Genomic DNA, 4588 nt, shown 5'->3' on the forward strand with positions numbered 1-4588 from the left:
TAGTTCTATTCAAGGGGCATTTGATAAGGATCTGCCTGTGTAAGTCATATTTTGCACCACAATGTGGTAAAAAAGGAAAGACAGAAAGTCATTGATACAGAGGGGAGAGACATGAAGAAGCAACGAATCTTTTCAGCATGAACTATGAGACAGGAACCTCCCAGTAGCCCCTCTCATCCACAGGGGATGCATCCAAGATCCCTATGGATCCTGAAACAAGGTGGTGCAGAGCCTGACATACACTGGGTGTTTTTTGTTTTTTACATATACACCCACACCTAGGATAAAATTGAATTTACAAATTAGACACAGTAAGAGATGAACAGCAATAACAGATAATAAATATTTATAATAATAGGATAAAATAAAAGTTATGCAATGTGCATGCATTCTCTCAAAATATCTTAATCCTTCATTGCACTCTAGTAACATTTTCAGATAGTGGTAGACAGCAGATAGCTGAAACTACAGAAAGGGAAACCATAGAGGGGTGGACGCTCTTACTGTATCTTATGTGCGCCCCACTTTAGCATAGGAGGAAGCTGGGTCCAGAGAGTTGAGGAGCTCTCCCAAGATGTGAGGCTGTGCACTGGTGCCCAGCATGTGAGCCCCAACCTGTCCTTCACTGGGCACTACTCCCCATCAGCCTTGGAGGAGGACATTGAGTCTTTATGGAAGGATGGGAAGTTACAAGAGCCTGAACTTAAGGAGGAAAATTGTTCACTTTTGCTTATTTTGTAGCCAAAAGCTGGGTCTCTTGGATCGGGTTCGCCTTTCTAATCCTCGTGGTAGCAATACTAAAGGAAAGCTATTTACCCCTCTGAATGTAGATGCCATAGAAGAAAGTCCTTCTAAAGAGCCAAAGCCTGCTGGCTTAAACAATAAAGAGTGCTTCCGCACCGCCTTCCGCATGAAAGCCTACGCTTTCTGGCAGAGCTCCCAAGGTAAGGGCCTCCTGTCCTCCTGTCCTCTGCCTGTCTCCCCGACTTCTGCTCTCCTGAGCACACCTCCTCCCCACCTCCCCTCCTCTCCTTTGAAGAACTCTTGAGTCCCCAAAGTGCCTCTCCCTTCCCTCCTTCTCCGTCATCTCATTCATGTCCCTCCAGGCATCAGGGCTCATAGGACAGGAGGCTCCCGAGTTAGCTGCTTTCCTGGCTGTCTCCAGGGAGCTGGGGGCAGGTTGCCATGGTTTCTGAGGTGGCCCTGAAGGGCAAACAGCTTTGCAGGTCAATTTGAAGGCAGAGACCAGTTGCACAGCCATCTGCAGATGGACGCCTCAGTACCCAGGTCTGGGGGGAGGAAGAGGGGTCAGAAAAGCCCCCCCTGTGTTGAGGAGCCATAGGAACAATGGCCTCCTGTGCATCTTCTACTCATGAAGAGGGAGGGCCAGCAGGAGAGCAGTGACTCCAGTGTCTGAGGCCACTGGGTCCTTCACTCTCACCATATTGCTGGGTACTCTCTGGGACCTGTGAAGTGTGAATGGCACAGATAGTGACTTCCCAAGGTCACCAGGACAGTCCGACAGAGAAAGAATCCCACTTCAGATCTATCAGACTTTGAGGTCCTCAAAGGTGTCCATTGCTGTCTCATGGGACCTCTTGGGTCCTGTGGGACATACTTTGCCCACTTCACATGCCCTCCCCAGCCCTCGGGCCTCTAACTCAAACTTCTGGACAAGAAAGGGGGTGCAAGGAAGGGTGGGTGCTGTGGCAGCTGGAGGCCACAGTGCGGCCCCACAAAGTGGAGACAAAGCCTGAGGCCTGGAAGCTCCTACTCCAGGGAGAGTCTCAGAGCTTCCCCACATGTTGAGGCCTGCCATTGACACCTGTGTCTCCCTCCCAGATGCTGGGACAGGCTATCCCATGGCAGAAGACAGGGGCTACGGAAATGACTTCCTCATCGAGACATGATCCCCACTCTCAAGGCCACCCTCCGAGCCATCAGGTAATGACCACCCCCATCCCCTTTGTGCCTCCCTGGCCCAGTTCAGCTCCCCAGGACATGGCTTGTAAAGTGCCCATGGGCTTTGGGCAGGGACAAGAAACTTCCAGTCACTTCTGGCCAACAACCAAGGGTATTAAAACTCTGAGGGGGACACTGCCTCAGGAACAATGGCTCTCCTTGGCCAGTTGTCTTGTGACTCCTGCAGAAAGGCTTCCAGTGTGCTCATATAACAATGGGGTTCAGCGAGAACTATAAAGGGGTTTTGGCCACTGAAATCACCTGGCAAAACCCACATCCTGGTTTTATTGAACTTTGCTATCAGATTCCTTGACCTCCCCAGTGTCATTTTCTTTTAAAATTAAATCACCTAGTTCAGTTTCTGCAGCTTGAAGCCCAAGTCCCCAACCACTGCCCTGTCTCTACAGCATTGGGTCAGGCTGTCAGAATAAACCATAGTTATACAGAAGTCATTACAAAGAGGCTTTCTCTTCTGAGACTGAACCCTGAGAAAGATGGCCATGACCAGATACCTATGCTTCCTCATTCTGAGATGCCCCAGGCTGGCTGGAAAAGAGATCACAGATGACTCTTGTTTGCCATGTAATTGTGCCCATCCTGTGCTGAAAGGGTAAGAGAAGGTGCTGAAGGCCACAGAGCTTTAAAAAAGCAGAAGGCCATGTCCATTGAAAACATGCTTTTTAAATCTGGCTGGGCTCTTTCACAAATAGGGCAGGGACCGCTGCTAGTTGCTTGACAGTGCCTCTTCTGCATCCATAATACAAAGATAGTGCTGAAAACATGCTCATATTTATGCAAATAAAGTATTGTCATCATCTGGAATTTTGTAAATGGAGATACTCTGTGGTTAGCAGAGTGGTTCAAGGTGAACCATTGAAGATGTGGGGTTCAAACGTGACCAGAGCCCAAAGGTAATTGTCCCTTAGACTCAGTGGTGTCACAACCATGGGCATCTCTGCAAGATCTCTTTCATTCATTTCAGGTGGAGTTTTCAAGGAGCAATGGAGAGGCTAGGTGACAGGGAGGCTGGTGTAGGAGTGATCTTGATGGAAAACAATGCCTAATGAAGAAGAGCAGAGCCATTTGGTATGCTAGTGGATGCTGGTGGAATTGGGCCAACCCAGACTGCAAACATTCCAGAGCTAGAGGGAAAAACCTGCAATCCCAGACTGTTAAATATGTCATTGGAGGATGAGTCACGTGGACAGAATGCAGAGGATCAAATGGATGGAGTGGGCGTGGCTCTGCAGAACAGTGCAGGTAAGAGACCAGATGCTGGGTGGAGCCTATGAAAAAAAGTGGAGAGGACCTAGTGGGCAGAGCTGGTGAGGCAGAGTCAGGCTGAGTGAGTGGAGCCCAACTCAGTAAGAACAGTGGGCGGGGAGAAGACAGGGGAAGCACGTGGGAGGCAGCACCCCACCCAGGACCCCTTAGTTGAACACATCCTAGGAACCAGGAGGCACAGTGATGCAGGAACAGAGGGCATGGTGGGTGCATCCACAGGAGGTAAAGGGAGTCAGGAGAGGCATCCGGTAATTCTGTCAGGAGTCACTGTGGACCCAGAGGGGAAGCAGGGTCTTTGGGCTCTCAGATAGTAATTTGACCTCAGGGTCTTCTCCATTGGGGGCCTCAGTTTCCCCTCTTACCCACTGAGGCAATAGAGGGAGGCTGAAGATGGCATGGCACAGCCTTTCTATCTTCCTCCTTCTCATTGGATGCTGTGCACTTTCTATATTTTCAGGTTGGTTGGTTCCCATTGGGTTTCTGGAAGTTGTCCTTGGGATATCGCCTGAGACACTTTGTTTTGGGGGAACAATAATTTTTTCCAATGTGTTCACAGAGACTTCTCTTGGTGCCTGCTGTTTACATATTGAGACCCTGAAGTCCAGAGAGGGTAAGCCTGTGATGCAGCCTTCACTTGCTGGAGCCTGATCTGGATCACACATTCCCCTTCACTCACTCACTCACAGGCAGGGGTTTCATAGCGTCTGGTCAATAAAAAAGGCATTGATGAGGGAAGAGGCCTTGACTCTTTCCAGGTGCTACTTTGGGACACTCCCTATGTCTGTAAAGTAGGACACAAAGTGACGTCTGCCTCTCAGGCTGGTGTAAGGCCAAGTTCCAGCTTCATGATTCTCTAAAAGGCAGTTTGCAATGGATGGGGTAGGGGATCTATTTTGACAGTATTATCATTTAGTATTTTTTAAACATTTATTTTTTAGTTGTAGGTGGACACAATACATTTATTTTATTTTTATGTTATGGTGAAGCTTGAACCCAATGCCTCATGCATAATAGATGACCACAGCCTTCATTTAATTTTATATATGGAAACATAACTCCTTGCAATAAAAAAAAATAAAAAAAACCTATAGTACCAGGCTCTGTCCTAGGCAGAGAGGACACAGACATGAACAAAACAGCAAGGAATCTCTGCTCTCATTTTCGTGGGGGCTACAATTCCCCTGGACTTACCCAAGAATTCAGGCACTAAAGAGACATGAAGTACTGACCCCCTTTAGGCATCTGATCTAATGTTACCATCCATGGCAATGTTTTAACTTCTCAATTATTCTAAAACATACCCTTCTCCATGTGATTTAGCTGCCCCAATCCTTTCCTACCT

The 4588-nt window shown here is 48.2% G+C and overlaps 1 long non-coding RNA gene across 1 annotated transcript; it reads left to right on the forward strand.

Annotated features, from left to right (window-relative positions):
* Positions 1-745: 745 nt before the first annotated feature.
* On the forward strand, positions 746-3305 carry LOC124100900 (uncharacterized). Its single transcript, XR_006854460.2, has 3 exons — positions 746-944; positions 1843-1944; positions 2945-3305. It is a non-coding gene; the product is annotated as an uncharacterized LOC124100900 (long non-coding RNA).
* Positions 3306-4588: the final 1283 nt, after the last annotated feature.

This window comes from Marmota monax, unplaced genomic scaffold (genome assembly GCF_021218885.2).
Source record: "Marmota monax isolate L192 unplaced genomic scaffold, Marmota_monax_Labrador192_F-V1.1 WCK01_AAM20220418_F8-fsc02628, whole genome shotgun sequence".
Taxonomy (NCBI): domain Eukaryota; kingdom Metazoa; phylum Chordata; class Mammalia; order Rodentia; family Sciuridae; genus Marmota; species Marmota monax.